Below are 18,741 nucleotides of genomic sequence, written 5' to 3' on the forward strand. Positions count from 1 at the left end.
GACTATGTCTGACCTCAGCCATACAATTTGTGTCCAAATTTCTTAGTATGATCCATGAGCCAAGCAAAGTTACCCAGTTCACCACTGGAACCCCACTTGTCCATGCTATCCTCCCACTAGCCAGCCATAAGAACTTTCTTTTCTGATTCTCAAATAAGGTATATGTTCTTCCTATCTACCAGCCTTGCCAGTGATATATGCCACTGCCTGGAATGGGGCTCCCATGTTCTGGCTAGTTAACCCTCAGATCTCAGATCCAACAGAACTTTCTCAGGTATGCCTTCCATAATGTGCCAGACAATATGCCTGGACCTTGCCTTAGAGCAGCGACCACAAATATATTTACGTACTTATACAATTACTGAATCACTACCGTAAGCTTTGTAAAAGCCTGAGGCATGTCTGCCCAGCTCAGCTCCCTATCTCCAGTGCCCAGTAGGGACCGCAGCACATAGTAGGTACTCAGTTGACACATTCTGAGTGAGTTGATGAATGCATGAATGAATTCACAGAAAACAGCCAGTCTGGAGGACACACCCACCATACATGCCAGTCTTCCAAGAAGCTTCAGGAGCAATATTTACTTTTGATTTTCTGCTCTATAATTTTTAAAAGGAAGGTGTGCCCCTGGGTGCCTCCTCCATTGGCACACACAAGAGCAACAAAACCTAGCCCCTTTCTTCCAGAAACATTACTGAACCCATCAGCTTGGGCACTGTCCTGGGTGGGAGAAGGGGTTGGTCACACCCACATCTTCTCAGCATCATCTCTACTAGAGCTCAGCTACTCAGCTCCACTAATGTGCACTCGACCCTGCAGAGGTCTTCTAGTTGTCACCTCAACATGCACAGTGATCCACGTCCCATGGCCCTGCCACCTTGGTTTCTCCCAAAATGGGTACATACAATTCACAATGGTCAAGGAGGCCAGGAATGTCTTTACCAATCAAAAACTAACCCTAATCACCAAACCAAGGACCAGCTTCCACACCTGGGATTTGTTCTGTCTTGAGATTGTTTACCTCTGACAAGATGGGAGGAGTCTTCTGTGGCCAAAGACCACCCTAAGTAACCCAAGACACACCTCAGCAACCCTTTACCATCCTCATCACCCCTGCCTCTATAGGTACCCTGGCCCATCAAAAGTGACAGCCCTGGGCCTCAGGATGCCTACATGTCTCCCTCCCCCAGCCCACCAAGCTTTTCCACAACATTCTCATTGGCCACTGCTCCTGTACATAGGCTGCCAGGCAAGTCTGGCAAGACAAACCAGCTTCCGTGTCGAAAACTCAAAGGCCCATTTGTCTGGAGAAGCCCGCTGGGCCTCATGGTGCCTGATGTGAAGTTGTTGACTCAATTATTGCTCAGGAACCCAGGCAGATGGGCAGTTTCCAAGCATACTGTCACACTCAAGGCCATGCCAGGAGCCCTGGGTCTTGCACGTGGAGAGGGAGACAGGCCCTATACCAAGCAACAGCCACACCTGGAAACAGGTGGGTCCCAGGACAATCTCAAGACACATAGGCCCTTGAGACTATAAAGACACCAAGGTACACACAAACAGTACCAGGGCAGGATTATAGAAGAGCCAGAACAGCACTTGGACCACACCAGTCCAAGATCAAGCAGCCTGGAAACAACCTTAGATGGGCTCTCAAGTTCTCAGGTTCTCCATCAGTAGCTCCCAGAACCACTCTGACCCACACTGGGAGGAGCCTAGAACAGTCAGGACAACCAGACACATCCTGAAAACAGTGCTAGCACTGATACCCAGAAGGTGAACTGGAAAGCTACTCAGAAAGGACCTAACTGGCATAGGACCCAAGATAGGAATCACACTGGGTGCCACCCAGAAAGGCCTCAGAAAAGTCAACAACTATAACCAAGATCAGGTAAAAAGACCCTGGGCACCAACTTGGGTTGGCCCCCAGCAGGGCTCTCCATTATCTGCCAGACTTGAAAATTGGCCCTGCAGTGGGAGCAGGAACAAATTGAAATCTAGACACAAACATGGTTTGGAGCAACCCTGGGAAAAGTCCCCAGAAGCAGCAACTAAAACACAGTAAAGGAGCCAACCCTAGAGTTCTCAGACCCAGAGGTCAAGAACGCAGACACCTGGTAATGCGGGAAGAACCTCAGCATATGCCCAGGGCCCAGGGAGGGTAGGAGGAAGTGGGGAACTAGACACCTCTGAGGCTGCCTCTTCTCAGAATTCCCTTCCGCCCACCCCCACAGCCTTCTTCTGCAGGGCTATACCTTTAGCCTTCTCAGACCTGCCCACCCGAAAGTCAACTACACCTGAGCAACACAAACAATCTCATCGACAATGAGGTCTAGGGGCAGGAGTACCACCGCCACCCCCACCCCCACCCCAGCCCCTTGCTGAGCGCTTCACCTGCTAACTCCAGCTTAGAACTGCAGCTACTTTAGGCAGGAAGGTAGGTTTTTCAAGGCAACCCTGGGTGATTCTGAAGGGGGGGTAGGTTTGCACCACTCCTGATGATGGTTAAAGGACAACTACTACCACTGTGTAAGAGAACTCAAAAGCTGCCAGGCTGCATTCTAAGCACTTTATGCATATTACCCATAAGCCTCCTTGCAACCCTAGGAGGCACACAATTTTATTCTACCCATTTGCAAATGAGGAAAACAGATGTTAAGCAACTTGCTCAAGGTCAAGTCAAACTCCAGTTGTTCAAATCAAAGTCTGAGCTGCTGGCCACTGGTGAAGGCTGCCTTTTCCCAGTGAGCAGCACTCTTCCTTCTCCTATAACTCATGGTTCTCTTTCTCAAACCCAGATTGCTCTCTCAAACTCTCTATCCTCATACCCACTCTCTGTTGAGTCCCCCACTTCCACTGAACCTCAAGTGCCCAGGTACCTCAAAAGCAACCTCTTAGACCTAGTTCACCATCCACCCAGTGAGCATAACTCTCCTCCCCAGGTCCATAGCTCAGGGCTGATTCAGAAGCACTGGGGTCTTCAGCAAAGCCTTACCCAGCCACTCCTGGGAACCTAGATCCTTCCTTTTCCTCAGCCCACATCCAATAAATCATCCTGTCCTGACCAATGTGTATTCTCAGTGGTCCCACCCTCCCACCCTACCAGGCCACCATTCTCTCTGCACCTAACTTTGCTACATCCTCCTCCTCACTGGGCACCCTGTCACTGTCCACTTTCCATAGCCCAAAACCAACTTCTAGAAAAACGAATCTGACCTAAGTACTACTCACAGTTGCCACTCTAACTTTAAACCTTTGGTGCCTCCCCTCTGTTATCAAAGTCACAGATAACTCACAGAGCATTCAAGGCTCTGTGATTTACTATATGTCATGTCTTAATATTCAAGTGACAACATCTCCTTAGTCTTTACTCAGACTGGTTTTTATCCCTAGCTAGAGTGCCCTTTCTCCCTTCTTCAACTGACAAACTTTTATTCATCCCTCCCCTGTTCAGATAGCACTTTCTGGGTCTCCTCTGGGACTCATCTCATTCTGACCTGGAACTCTCCCCTGCCTCATGGTTAACTCCCTCAACCTTCTAATCCTAGCTCAGAATTGCAGTTGCTTTAGGTGAACTGATGCGTCAACCTCAGTAGCTCCTAAGGGGTGGGCTACCTCTGCTACACAGCTGTTAGTCCCACAAGAAACCAGCCTGGTTAAAAGTGCCTAGCCTGGTGTCTGGCACAGTCAGCAATCAATAACAATTGATGAATCGCTTTTGTATTCACATGAAGCTACCACCACTGCTGAGGACACACTGCCACACAGTTCCAGTGGCTTCTCACAATGGCCTTGGGGCCCAACTGGGCTGCATTAGCTGCCCATTCTATAGAGCTTTACAGTGAAACTCAGAGAAAGGGATGTCCTTGAGGCCTGACACTGGAGAGTGGATGAGGTGCAGTGTGTCAATGTTGGCAATAATGGCGCAGATAGGTTTCAGTTCTTACTGCACCCTTAAGCTTCTGTTTTCCAGGGTCACGGTCCTGCCTCCCAGGGTCACAGTCCTGCCTCAAGTCTAGCTTGAACCCTCCTTCTGCCCCAACCTCCAATCAGCATGAACCATAAGATCCTAACCAATCAGATCATGCTGAGGGGTATTTAAGCCCCTGCCCCTCTCTCCCTCTCTCTCTTGGCTCTCTCTGCTCTCTCCCTCTCCCACCTGGCAATAAAGAATCTCTTGGCCAGATCACTCCTCTCCACGTGGTCATTTTGGGGCCTATATTTCCTTACAGTCATAACCTCCACAGCAGGGGACTGAGGACCCCAAAACTGGACTCCCAGTTAGGGCTGCTGGGAAGAAGAATGGGAGGAAGCACAAACACCAGGGCTCGTATTTTGCTGCACATCAATGCAGTTCCTACGAAAACATTTTTAGCCAGTCTACTTATGTTGCAGTCTTCTCCAATCCCTACCAGACTGCTTCTCCAGCACTCAAACCCACTCTTCTCTTTGTAAAGCCCTGTATACCACACCAATACTGGATATGCACACACTGCACACAAGACCAGATACAGGGGAGATCAGCAGCTGCAAGAAAGAGGAAGAAAGAGATGAAGAACTCACATTAAAATTTTCCCTGATCAAAGGACAGAGGAAGAACAACTGGAAAAGAAAACAAAACCATAAAGACATTTCAAATGATATAGGGGAAATTGAACAAGTGAAAATGTGCAAAAAAGGCACAGGACTAAGTTTGCATGTGAACGGGTGTGCTTAATGTGCAAGGATTTCTGAACACTGGCTGGCATGCCGACCTGAGGAGGCAAGAGGGAAGTGAAAGTGGAGTGTGTGTGAGATGGAAGGGTCAGCTGAGTGGGAATAAAGGCAAAGGAGTATGTGGGTTGTGTGGCCTGAGCCCAAGCTAAGAGTGTAAGGGCTGTACTCAGGAGACAAGCCGGTGCCTTTTTGAAGCCCTAGGCGCATTCATATAATCAGTAAAAAACACGGATTTTCATGCTCCCTAAAGCAAGAGTTTATAAAGAGCCAAATAGAATTTCCTTAGATTTCCTGTCAGAACTCTCTTCTGGATCCCATCAGATCCCTTATGCCTCCCAAAGGATCCCTGACTGGGTCCTTCCTCCTGGAATGGCCACCCCACAGCCTTTTCAGGCCTCCCACCTTGATACACTTCCCTGGATTCTCCAGCCAGAGCCAGCACCAGGTCACTTATGACCTGGCCCTTGTCCCTTCAGAAGCCAAAGTGGAGCCTTAGTCACCAACCCTTAGCAATCCAGCCTCCTAGGTCCTACCCTGCCCTGCCGCCCCAGGGGCAGCCCTGCATCCCATTTCACAGCTCAGACAGGCCCTGCTTCCAACCCCCCACCTGCTTCAACTATGGGGCCCTGCAGGGGAGGGGCTGAAATGGGGAGAAGGGCTAGCCCCTCCTCGCCATAGTGGAAAAACCAGAGGGGCAGCATTCCAGAGAAGTGGGGGAAGGGACCCAACAGAGAGGGGGTGCAGAGACACACCAATAGAGAGAGAGAGACGGAGAGACAATGAGACACAGAGACCGCAAGGAGAAAGAACAGAGAACAGGGGAACCCGGACAGAGAGAACAGGGGACCAGAGTAGAAAGCACAGGAGATCGGGGAGGGAGAACAGGGGGACCCGGGCCGAAAAACCAGGGAGACCTGGGCGGGGAGAACACGGAAACCCCGGGAGGGAGAACAGGGGGACCCAAGCCGAGAGAACAGGGAGACCTGGGCAGAGAAACCAAGGAGGCCAGACCCGGGCAGAGAGACCCTAGGAGGGAAAAAGAGACAGCTGGAGAGAGACCCTGGGACTGCAGGAGGGGAAAAGGCAAGTGACACAGAGACGCCGAGGGAAACAGAGATAGATGCCGAGGGAAACAGAGATAGATGCCGAGGCACAGAATCGGGGCACAGCAACTGGGGGACCGGGCACATCGGAACGGGACAGGGCGGCGACTAAGTGAACTTTCAGAGCGGGTCCGAGTGGACACGTCCTCACGGGACAGGTCACTCCTGGGCCTGCAGGACGCTGCTTTGGAGTGGGAGTGGGTACCGCCCGCCCTGGCCCCTCCCCAACACGCGCCCGCCACTGAGGGGGTTGGGGGGCTCCAAACTCGCACCCGGCGCATCCCAGGACCGCACGTGCGCAGGGCTGCGAGCTGGACACGGCTGCGTCGAATGCGGCTCCCCCGCCGGCTGGGAGGGGGCGCCAGTGCGACGGGGGCGGGGGCGCGGCCTGGACCCGCCCGGAGCTGGGGGGCGGGTGGCTGAGGGCCGCCCCCGGAGCGCGTCCACGCTGGAGGGCCGGGGACGAGGCGGGACCGAGGAGGGGGCGCACACATGCAAAGGGAAACTTTGCACTGGGGGCGCGGGCTGCGGCTCAGGTGCGGCTGGCGGGGAGGGAGGGAGGAAGGGAAGGAGGGAAGGAAAGGGGAGGGGAGGGCGGAGAGGGGCGGCGGGGAGCTAGCCAGCCGCGGCGGTGGGGAGGGCGCGTCTGCCGCGAGGTAAACGCGGGGAGGAGCCGCCAGGCTGGGGGCGGGGGGGGGTGCGGATTAGCTGAGACTGCGGGCAAGGCAGGTGGGGGCGCGGCCCAGCCTTGGCGGCGCCCCCCAGGTCCCCGGGGCCGCCCCCCCAAACCCCGGCTCTGCTTGGTGGACGCAGGGGTAAGGCGGAGACGGTGGGTTAGGAACCCGCGAGGAAGGGACTAGAGGGGAGCCCTGGGGGTCACTCACCGCCTATCCAGGGGCCGTCGGTCCGCATGTCCCCCCTCAAGCCACAGAGGCCACCGCTCTCGCTCCTCTGCCGCCGCCGACACCACCACCTGATCCCACTCCCGCCACCACCACCCGAGCTGGAGCTGGAGCCGAAGCCGGAGCCGGAGCCGGAGCCGGAGCCGGAGCCGGAGCCGCCGCCTCTGCTGCCGCCGCCACCGCTCCCACCGCTCCCGCGCCAGCTCCAGCCGCGCGCCCCCGCTCGCGCTCGCGCCCCTGCCGTGCGCGCCCCCGTCGCTGCCCCTCCCCTCGTGCACTCTCACTCGCTAGTGGAGCGGCGGAGCTGCGTAAGCCCAGCGAGGCCACAACCCAACCCCGAGTCTAAACCCACCGGAATGCCAATATTGAGCCTGAACCTCAGTAATAAGCATGGTCATACCCAACCTTCGATACTAAGTCCAGATCCTTCTAGTGGCTCCCAAATCCTAATGTGAACCTAATGCTACTCATACAGATCGGAACTTGAGGCTGAGTTCAGATCCACCTTTAAAACCAAATATTGAATCCAAACTTCTAATTTGCCCTGAAATTGGCACAACCCCTATATTGTATAACCCCAAATATGGATTCCGATCCTAAATCCCTTCATTACTTCCACTTGCCAGACAGTGACACTGGCCCCAACCCTGGACTCTGGTACTAATGCTGAGCTCCGTGTCCCTAAGTGAGCCCTAAAGTCGAATAGCTGCCTTGTCCTAGACCCCAATACTGTCATCTGAGCCCCAAGCCTTAAATAAAATTCCAACACCATACTCTCATTCCCAGATCAACACCAACACAATCCTAAATTGAGATTCTTAATTTCAATTACAGAATTGGGATTGGGTCACCAGAAAAAAACCTCTACCACAGATACTGACCTCGAACCCCACCATATGCCACCATATTACACCTACCTGACCCAACTCTAATAATAATCTTGGAACCCAACAGGACAGCTTTACAGAAATTCCACACAAGCCTCCTTCATCCCCAAACTCACCCTCCACTTGTCTGGCCTGGTGTCAGCCTGAACCCGAGGATAACCAACACCCTAATATGTATACCAATACCAGTGGTACAATGGTCCCCAAATTCAAGACTTGGTAATGCCCCTAGACCTGATACTAAAACATTGACTTTCTAACTCCTTATACCAAACTTGAATTCTAGCTAGTAAATTTTCTAGAAATCTATAACTTACCTGAAGACTTACTACAGGTCCAAACCAAGAGCCAGCCTTGGCACCAAAGTCTCCAGGCCCCTGGCCCCCCGTCCATGCTACCATCACTTAGAAAGTCAGCCAAAGTCACATAAGCCCTTTCCTGTCCCCCACCCCACCCATGTACTTGCTAGGTTTCACCATGAAGGACAAAGGAAATAGTCCCAATACTCCTACTGCCCTGGGTCAGGTGACACCCTCTGTGAAGTTTTGGTCGTCTGTGGGGTCTCTCTGACTCCCCTGTGAATTTGGAATCCGGTGAGAAATAAACAGGGTTTGGGAGTTGTTGAGGCACCTGAATTCTGGAATCGCAGTGGTAATGTGCAGGGCATTGTTGCCCTGAATTTTGGAGTCTGCACTGAGGGCTCAGGTTCTGGTTATCACCTAATTCACTGCCTGCTTTTGTCCTGGACTTAGATTCAGAAACAGTGCGTGTGCGCCCCCTGGTGTGTGAAAAAGGGATGGGACCAGCTCCAGTGATTGTGGGCAAACAAGTTGACCCAGATGACAAACAGATCAAAAATAAATACTCTCAGTCAGTGGTTTTTTGTCCATGGGTAATTTTGGTGTGCTGTGAGGGAAGTGTTACAACGTTTATGCATCTTTAGACATTTTTTGCCCGTTTTTCAAAACTTTAAGGGGTTAGCCCTCCCTCCCCTCACCCTTCACCTCCACCGCTGTTTTAAAAAAGTATACTTTTCAGCCAATTATGCTTGTTCATTGCTGACTTATGAAAACAGTCTTTCGGCTTGGCCTCACTGGCCCACCCTCTTCTCATTGGCTACTGTTTCTCCATCTCCTTTACTAGCTCTTCTTCACTTCTAGGGCTCTATTCTAGGCCTTTCCTTCCACTCTGTCACCTGGACTGTCTCAGCCACCACCAATGACTTCCACCAGTCTGCGCCTCTCTTCTGAGCTGCAGATCTAGATACCAAGAGCCTTCTCCATACCACTGCCTGGATGCCCCTCAGGTAAACAGGATTCCCATCAATTCCACCCAGGTCTGCTCCTCTTCATCTCAGGCAATACAGTCCCCAGTCACTGAGCCAGAAATGCAAACCTTCTCTCTGGCATCCCTACCAAATCAGTCATCAGTGCTGCAAACTTTCAGAAGGAGAAAGAGACTATGGACCATGCGCTCACTGAGGGACACATACAGAGAGTTTCTGATTTTTAGATTTTAGTCCACACAAACCAAACTGGTCATAAAATCTCTTGCACATAGTCATGCAATGATGCCCTTTGACATTTGCTCTACCTGTAGTAGGTTTCTGGTACCTTTGAATCAACCATACCTGTTAAGAACCATGGCTTTCTCTGGGAAGCCATCCCTAAGTCCTGGGCTAGGTTAGGGACTTGCCCACTGCAGTTCTAAGCCCTGAGTGTCACTACCATCTATATCTGTGTCTGTATCCCTCACCTGTAAGTTCCTTGAGGGCAAGAGGAACAAGTCTCTTTCTCACCCATTGCCATATCCTAGTGGCCAGCACAGGAGCCTGACTTACAATAAGTGCACAATACATAGTTGTTAAGGGAATGAAAAGCTATATTTTCCCTCTTCTGTGCTCAAGAGTGCATCTGGACCTTGGTCTTCCGTAGGTCTAGCTAGTATACTGTGGAAGAAGGGCTTGTGTCTTCTACCCCATGTTCCTGCTAGTCTGGACCTCAGTAGGTCTGAAGCTCTGGCAATACTGTCCCTCTGCCCAACACTGCCCAACCTAGTGATCACAACCCTTGCAAGGTAGGAGGGCAGAACTTTTACTTCAGTGGCTAAAGGTAGCAGACCCACTTGCTGCTGTGTCTACCAGGTTCTTGCTTCAAGCCCTGCAGGGGTACATTCTGAGGCCCACAGAGGTCTCAGAATCTCAATTCATTGGTCTCTAGTCTTCTGCTCACTCATCTTCTAGTGGCACAGTGCATGCAAGGGCAAAGCAGGAGAATGCTCTGAGTCACCTGCTCCAATCTCAGCATAGAGAGTGCCTAGAACTGCACATAAGCCCAAGGGAATAAAGTCGGTGGCCCAGGGCCCAGGGCCAAATGATGAGCACCTCAGGTGGCCAGGCATAGGAGAACTTGATAATTCATGAAGGAGTGGAGCCAAGGCTCTGTTCAGATTGCCAAACTCTGAACACAGGGTCCTTGTGGGGCTGCCCTGCTGCCCTGCTCCTGGGCCTGGCAGGAAGGGATGTCCTTGTGCTCATCTGTGAAGGCCGAGTGATGCCACGTGGTAGCTCTGTGTCTGCTGTGTTCCAGCCGCAGGGTGCAGGGTGAGGGGAGAGACAGATGTCGGTTCCCACTCACTGTTTACCCTTTGTCCCAGGCCTGGGCCCACTGGACACTCTCCTCAAACTCATGACGCCAGTTCACCTCTTACTCACTTCTTAGTTGGTCTAAATCAAATTAAATTCAGCTTGAGTTCCTACACACTGTATCAGCAAGATTTCTATTGTCACTCACAGATGCCCCCCTTCCTCTCCCTCCCAAAGTACAAAAACCCCAAAGACGGTCAATCTATGCCGGAGAGCCTTGCAGGGAAAGGGTACTGAAAATGGTGATGGCAGACATCAGCAATCACTGCCAAGGGGCTTCCACTATTTGTCTTCTATCTACTAGGCCTCATTTGTCCAGCCTGGTCCTTTGGGGGTGGGGGGAGAACCCTCTATTCCCTCCATCCCAGACTCTTTCAAAGGGATTTCTTCCATAGACACTCCCACCCCAAATTGCAGCTCTTAGTCAGCATTTTCAGTCACACACAGCCACTTTGGGAATAGGGCAAGTAGAGAATGCTGTTCACTTGCCCCTCTCCTCCATCTGAACAATCAGCTCTCCAGGACACAGTAGTGTCCTCCCTCAGCTGTCAGGGAGAGCTCCAACACCACAACTACTAAATGGTCTGTTTACCTTCCCAGATACAGGTGACAGAAAGAAGGCCGAGGTCTTAGAACACAAAAAAGCCTGGCTAATGTCTTTGGTTCCTTCCTGATGAGTCATTATGGTGGTGGTAGATTATGATACAGGAGCTAATTTCTCAATAGAACACACTGCTGATGACCTCACCGCAGGCTTCTCTGAGAAAACAGAAGCCACCCTAACAGGACTCCCTCATGCCCCTACTAACAAATCTGCAAAGCCACCCATACCAGCTCTTCCTGTCCGTCTCCATCATGGTTGCAAGGGGATGGATCCCACCATCCTGCAGAGGTGATGGCCTGTGCTCGGGATGCTACGGCTCCTCCAAGAATTTGCCCCTCCCACCCTGCCATCCACTACATCCTCTTTGCTACATCATTCCCATCTGTTCACAGTCATGCTCAAGTCTCTCCCACCCTAAACATTCCCTAAAGCCCACACCCCCTCCAGAGTGGGAGAGACTTCAGTGCTTCTCTGTTCTCCTTCCCAGCAAACCCCAACACTGTTTCCGCCTGATGCCTTCATTCTTCCATGTCTTGCTCACTCCTCAGCCCACTATAATCCAGCTTTTAGACCAACACTTCACTAAATTGCTCTTAACATAATGACTGTCCACCTCTTTTATGCCAAGTCCAGTAGCCTCTATGTTCAGTCTAATGAAATTCTCAGTGGCCTTGGCTACTTCCTGCCATTTTCCTGCTTCAGTACACATCAGACAGATCAGCTCCTTAACCTCCTCATCACAATGGCCTTCCCTACAAGCCACCTGAGCCCCTCTTTTTTACCGTAGCACCCTAGGTCTCGTCCTCATCCTAAACCGTACCCCCCCACACACCTTACTCACTCTTCCTGGTGAGAACTGCTTTGCCGCATCAGAATTCTCTGCTGGTAATGTCTTTGTGTTCTCCTAAGTGCATCAGCTCTCTCCTTCCTTCACTCTTCTCCATATCCAACTTAGACTCCAAGGCCCAGAAATTGGAGTTAATAACTCTTGTCAATACCTTAAGCCCCTTTGCTTCTCCACATTTTTATTCTACATATCTGGCAAAAACTCAGCTATGAATGAGGCCTCCTGCCTGCCTTCTAGTGCCTGTGCTCAAGCAACAAAGTGACTCCACAGGTCACACTGATCCCTTTTGAAGGGATGAATTAGTGAATTAAACACTTGCACACAACAAGCAACTGACTTGGTAGGAGGCAAGAAACTCCATCTATATACAGAAGGGACCACACTATTTGGCCAGAGGGTGGGGCATAGAGTATCAGTTCCCCTCTGAGACAGCAAACATCACCCTGAGGATGCTTATCTCTCTGGAACCCCAGTCCTTCATGGAAAGTGAGGTGGAGCCTATGAGGACTACAGGCAATGCAGGAAATAGGATTCAGAAGTGAAGTAGGGGCTTCTGGCTAGGCACTTGGAGCTGCATAGGTGCTATCACGGACTCCCAGATTTTCATGGGTCCCCACATGCTGCCAACACCATCCAATATTTCAGTTAGGTCTGACATTTGGAGAAACATAGATCTGAATAATACCCACATCACACTAGCTGTGTGATCTTGGACAAATTACTTCCTTCCTCTAAGCCTCAGTTTCCTCTTCCATAAAAAGGGGGTATTATTTTGTGTGATTGTAAGAATGACATGAAATAATGTTTGTAAAGTGCTTCATCAGAGCCTGGCACATTGTAGGTTCTTGAAAATAGAAGTTATTTGATTAGTAGAATTGGCATATTCAAGCCTGTAATAGCACCAGTTTGGAGAAGCATTTACAAGCTAATCCCACCAGGTCCCATATCCTGGTTAATCCTCAACTACTGTCTGAATGAAAAGAAAACACAGTTTTCCTCTTCTGTCAACCTTTTCCAGCTCTTCCCACACCAGTCCAACTTCCCACCATTCCTTTGCCTACCTCTTAAACTCTCAGCCCCTTCACACATCCTCCCTCAAATTCCTGCCTAACTGAGAACAAGCAATTGTCCCAAGGGAGGCTGCCATTCCACAACTACAAAGCAGTAAGACAGGGCAGTGCCTTTTCACTCTCCAAAGCCACTCCCAGAGCATTATCCGTGCAGCCTCATGGAAAGATTCCTGCTCACTTAAGGTTCATGCCATCTGGCTTTTGCAATTCATTCATTCAACCAAGATTAATTGAGTATACTTCTCTTTCTCTCTCTCTCTCTCCCTCTCTCTCTGTCTCTTTCTCTCCCTCTCCCCTTTCTCTCTCTCCCCCTTCTTTTAGAAAGGATTAAGGTGCCTTTTAAAACATATGTAATGTTTTAAAATGGAATGACCAGGCATGGAGCATGCCTATAATCCAAGCTACTTTGCAGGTGGAGGTAGGAGGATTGTGGTCCAAGGCCAGCCAAGGCAAGGTTAGCAGGAGATCCTATCTGAAAAACAAACCAAAAGCAAAATGACTGGGGTGTGGCTCAAGTGGTAGAGTAGTTGCCTAGCAAGATCAAGGCCCTGAGTTCAATCACCAGTACTGCAAAACAAATAATCTAAAAAAAAAAACCAAAAAAACCCACGTAATATAAGACGTGTCATAAAGTAGGAAGTGAGTTTCATCTCACCTATGCAAGGAAATAAAAGATTCAGTCTTACCCCTGTCTTGAGTTGTTCAATTAGGAACTCATCCACCATTTTAAGTGTTCTGAGTTCTGCAGGGGGGTCACATAATGTTGGTCACCACCTGGAGTTTGGAATGTACCACCTCAACAATATACTGCTCTCCTCCCTGAGCCCCAACAGCTCCTCACCCTTTCACCACATCACCTTTTTATTCTCCTAAAAACCATCACCTGAGCCTGGTCTACCATACATGACTTGTTTTAATGAAGAGCAGTGCAACTTAAAAGATTACAATGCAGAAAGAAAATACTACCACTGGGTAATAACTAGGATCTTTCCAGAGACCAAAAAGAAAAGTGCCTCCAGTCAAATGTTAACTCCCTTCTCCTGTCCTCCACTCCACAGCTTCTCTCTGGATTGCATCTTTTATCAACCCTCCCTATTCTCACCTTGCAGGGATTTTCACTTTCAAAAAATCCTTTCCTGAGGCCCTTCCCTTCCCCTAGTTCTCCAGGTCAGGATAACTCTTGTGGATCCTGACAGCAGGCTCACCAAGTTGGTCAGTAATGCTCGGATTGAAACCTCCTCCCAAAGATCATTTTGGGGGAAATAGTGTTAGCATCCCACCTCCTATCCTTCAAAGTGAGCAAGGGCTCTCTAAGTAGGGCTTTCTTTTCAGTAATCAATGTTCCTACTGGTTTCTTTAAATATTGAACCTGCTAAATAAAATACTTTCCTGCTCATAGCTCAAAGACACTCACTACTTCTTAGGTCTAGTATATTCTAAAGCCATATTGAGAAAGGAAATAATTACTTAACTGCCTCCTAATTAGCAGTGTGTCTTTCCTATTCCCTGAGAATCAGTAAATCCGATTATTGTGGCAAGGGTAGATGTCTGCTCCTTTCTTGATCCCCTTTGGGGTTTGTTTGAATAAGAATATGGTTGTAGTCCCTTTAATGGCTTTGCAATGATTTTCACAAGAGAGGCCTTGATGGTTTGATTTTAGGAAGCCTCAATTACATTGTTGCCAAGGGCTAATATCAATTTGGGAATGATATATTCTCCCAGTTAAATAAAATTAAAGATAAGTGTATGATGAAACAGAAAAAAATGAAAACAAGGAAAGCAATCAAGACAGTATGGTTATAAGGATGGGCATACAAATTAATGGGACAAAACTGAGAGTCTAGGAGTAAACCCTTACATTTATGGTTGATTGTTTTTTGACAAAGGTGCCAAGGCAATTCAATGGGAAAAGGATAGTCTTTTCCAAAAAAATGGCTCCAGGACAACTAGATATCTATATGCAAAAACGTGAATTTTAACTCCTATGCTATATGCAAAAATTAACTCAAAATGAGTTAGACATCAGTGTAAGAGCTAAAACTATAAAGCTCTTAGAAGAAAAGCTTGAAGTAAATATTCATAACTTTGAACCAGGCAGAGTTCTTGGATATGACACCAAAAGTACAAGTAACAAAAGAAAACAAAAAAAGCAGGGCACTGGTGGCTCACACCTATAATCCTAACTACTTGGGAGGCTGAGATCAGGAGGATCAAGGTTTGAGGTCACCTTAGGCAAATAGTTCTCAAGATCCCATCTCCAAAATAACCAGAGCAGATGGACTGGAGGTGTAGCTCAAGTGGAAGAACACCTGCTTTGTAAGCGCAAAGCCCTGTGTTCAAACACCAGTCCCACCAAATAAATAAATAAATAAACTGGACTTCATAAAGACTAAAAACTTTTGAGTTAAAAAAAAAACACTAATAAAGTGAAAAAGACAAGTTATACACAGACTGGGAAAAATCTTTGTAAATCAGGTATCTGATCATGTAACTAGACTACATATGATAGAACTCTTACAACTCATAATAAGGCAAATAACCCAATTTTGAAAGGGGAAAGGTAATTGAATGGACATGTCACCAAAGAGGATATATAAGTGCCCTGTAAGCACATAAAAAGATGGTCAGTGACATTAGTTATTACAAAAAGGCAAATCAAAAGCACGATGCAACACTACTTCACACCTATTAGAATGGCTGTAATCAATAACAGGCAATTACAAGTGTTGATGAGGGTGTGGAGACACTAGAACCATCGCACATACATTGTTTATGGGACTGAAAACTGCTACAGCACTTTGAAAAACAATTTGTCAGATTCTTAACCTAATTCTACCATGTGACCTTGTAATTTCACTTGTAGGTATTTGCCCAAGCAGACTAAAAATTATGTCTACAGAAGAATCGATATGTGAATGCTCATAGCAGCACTATCCATATTAGCACAAAAGTGGAAACAACCCAAATGTTTATCATTGGTGAATGGATAAACAAAGTGTAGTATATATGCATATAACAGAATACTTATTACTCAGCAACAAAAAGGAACAATGCACAGATGAATGATCCTTAAACACATTATGCTGAAAGAAAGAAACAGACACAAAAGGCATCGCTGTAGCTAGGGATGTCGCTCAGCAAGCCAGGGCTAGCATGCAAGAGGCCCTGGTTCAATCCCCACTATTGGGGGGCTGGGGGAAGACATCCAGAAAAAGAAAATCTATAGAGAGAAGATAAATTAGAGGTTGACTGTGGAATGGCAAGCCATTGGAAATGACTACAGTCTTTTGGGGGCAATGAAAATGTTTTAAAATTAGTGTTGAACAACCATATAAATTTACCCAGTCATTGAACTATACACTTAAGGGGGGGACTGGGTATAGTGGTTCATACCTCTATAATCCCAGCTACTTGGGAGGCAGAGATTGGGAGAGTCACAGTTTGAGGCCAGGTGGGATAGAAAGTTAGTGAGAGGGGAGAAGGAGGGGGTGGGGGAGTAAGGGAGGGGGTGGGGGAAAGGGGGAGAAATGACCCAAACATTGTATGCACATATGGATAAAAAAAAAAAAAGAAAGTTACTGAGACACCATCTCAATCGATATGCCAGGTATGATAGCTCATGTCTGTGGTTCCAGCTATGAGGGAGGCTTAGTTAGAAGAATCACATCCGAGGCTGGCCCTGGGCAAAAAATTGAGACTGTATCTGAAAAATGACTAAAGCAAAAAAGAGTTGGGACCGTGGCTCAAGTGGTAAAGCATCTGCCTAGTGTGAGGCCCTGAGTTCAAAGCCCAATACCAAACAAACAAACAAACAAAGACAGAGTAGGAAAGACAAATGGAACTGAGGGTGATATCAGTATCCAAAGGTACACTTGGGGGCCGGGGTGTAGCTCAGTAGTAAAACATGTGCTTAGCATGTGCAAAGCCCTGGGTTCGCTCTCCAGTACCACATAAAAACAAAAACCTCACAGGGTACATGTGGTAGGGTGGGCTCTGAATATAGTTGAGTTTCCTACAAACAAAGGAAAAGTGATTGATTATGAGACTCACAGACATCCTTAAATTAACAACAAAATGAAACTAATTAGTTGGTTAGGAGAAGGCTTGCCTTTTCAGGTTCTTAGACCTGAGAAAAAAATTTTTCTAGTAAGAGGACAATGTATGACATAATGGACATCCTGAACACTATCCAACAGTCAACTTAGAGTTTTCTTTGACAATGGTATATAATGTCCCTCTTTGTCATTGGAGGAATTAAGCTATAATGGAGTGGCCCACTACAGTAGTAGACAATAGCTCCATGTGGCTACTTAAATTTATATTAATTAAAATTCAATAAAATTAGAAATTTAAGGGGCTGGGTTATAGCTCAGAGGCACAGTGCTTGCCTATCATGTGTGAGGACCCAGCTTTGATCCCCAGTACCACAAAAAAAAAAAAATTAGAAATTTAGTTCTTTCCTTACCTAGTCACATTCCAAGTGCTCAACAGCCATCTGGAGTAATGGCTCCCATCGTAGACAGGACATTTCCATTACTGCAGGAAGTTCTACTGGACAGTGTTGGGTTACAGAATAGTTTGGTAAAAACAAACAAAATTTGGAGTTCAAAATGTTGGTGAAGGAGTGACGCTGTCCCACCCCTGGTAAGCACAGAGCTTTTTAATAGACTTTCATAATTTCACACACTGAGAACAAGGACAAAAGAATGGTTTGGGAGAGGAGTAGAAATTTTATTTTTTTAAAAATGGGACAAGATTTAACATAGATATATTTTGGTTTCTTCCATCCTTGGTACATGGAGTGGTGGGACAAACTGATTTCTACCAGGGCATACCCAAGGAGCAATATTTGGTTAGTTTTGCTGTTTAGTTAATAACTGGGCCTTTGTTGTGCAGAGCGCCCTTTGGCTGGCTTCTCTTTTGCTGAGTGTTATATTCTGGCTGGCAGGATGCTGATATACAAAACAGCAGAGAGCCTGAGCCAGCCTGGCAGGGAGAGGCTGAAGCAGGTGGAAGGAGGGAGATGGAGGAGAGGGTGGATAAGAACAGGAAGAGTGTGATCTCTCTTCCATGGCACAAGGCCATGTAACCTTCTCTTCTAGCTCTCTAAGAAACTTCCACTCACTTTGGACATTGGGTTTATACTGCGGGGATATTTCATGGTACGTAGAGACTGGCTTATGGCAGCAGAAGCAATGGCTCAAGGAGATGCAATCTTGTGTGGGTTAAAGACTGGGCCTTGTATAGGATTTTTTACCTAAGAGTTTTATCCAACTGCATCTTGAAATAAATTGTTCTCCTCAAATTCCAGAGTATATCCTCACTAGGACTGCCACGTTTGCAAATTTATGGCATAAAAAAATAAAGATTGATCAGGCCTGAGATATGATGGAATTTGGAATACCATCTCAGAGTCTGTCTCTGAGATAGACATTATGACTGTGGTAGTGCCAACATCTGCCTTCCTGAAACATGAAACATATAAAAGCCAGAGTCACAAAAGGGCCCTGTGGCCCTATGATTCCTGACAGAGACAACTGGTCTTTCTGAATAATAACAACAGGCCATATATCAAGAGGGGATGGACATTGGTATGAAAAGTCTGCCTTTCTTGTAGATATGCTACCAACCAGTGACCTCTACCCCACCCCACCCCTCCTGTCTAGAGTGAAACCAGATGGCACTGAACAACTGATAACTTAAGCCAGAGTCCAAGGAGATAGAGGTAGGCACCTGTAGGAAACAAGGAAAGAAGTTATAGGAAACAAACAAATGAAGCCAAACAAGACAGCCAAAGGGTTGGAAGAACATTTTCCTTTTGTCTTTGAGAGGGTGGTCATTTGGGGTGTGGTCCATGGAAAGGTCATTGCTTACAGAGTGTGCTCCGATACTTCTGGGGACAGTTCTTGGGATACTGATCACATAAGCTAGAATTTAAACTCCAATCAGAAGTCAACAGTGACTACAT

The 18,741-nt window shown here is 47.9% G+C and overlaps 1 protein-coding gene across 17 annotated transcripts in view; it reads right to left on the reverse strand.

The window, feature by feature from the left end:
• Ptprf (protein tyrosine phosphatase receptor type F) overlaps nt 1-6,761 on the reverse strand; it is an 84,959-nt gene extending 78,198 nt beyond the window's left edge. For all 17 annotated transcript variants that reach the window (XM_020156377.2, XM_020156375.2, XM_074080364.1 and 14 more), the window contains exon 1: nt 6,704-6,761. The gene's annotated coding sequence lies outside the window, so the exon portion shown is untranslated. The remainder of the gene's footprint in view (nt 1-6,703) is intronic.
• Nucleotides 6,762-18,741: the final 11,980 nt, after the last annotated feature.

The sequence above is a fragment of the Castor canadensis genome, chromosome 7 (assembly GCF_047511655.1).
Source record: "Castor canadensis chromosome 7, mCasCan1.hap1v2, whole genome shotgun sequence".
NCBI lineage: Eukaryota > Metazoa > Chordata > Mammalia > Rodentia > Castoridae > Castor > Castor canadensis.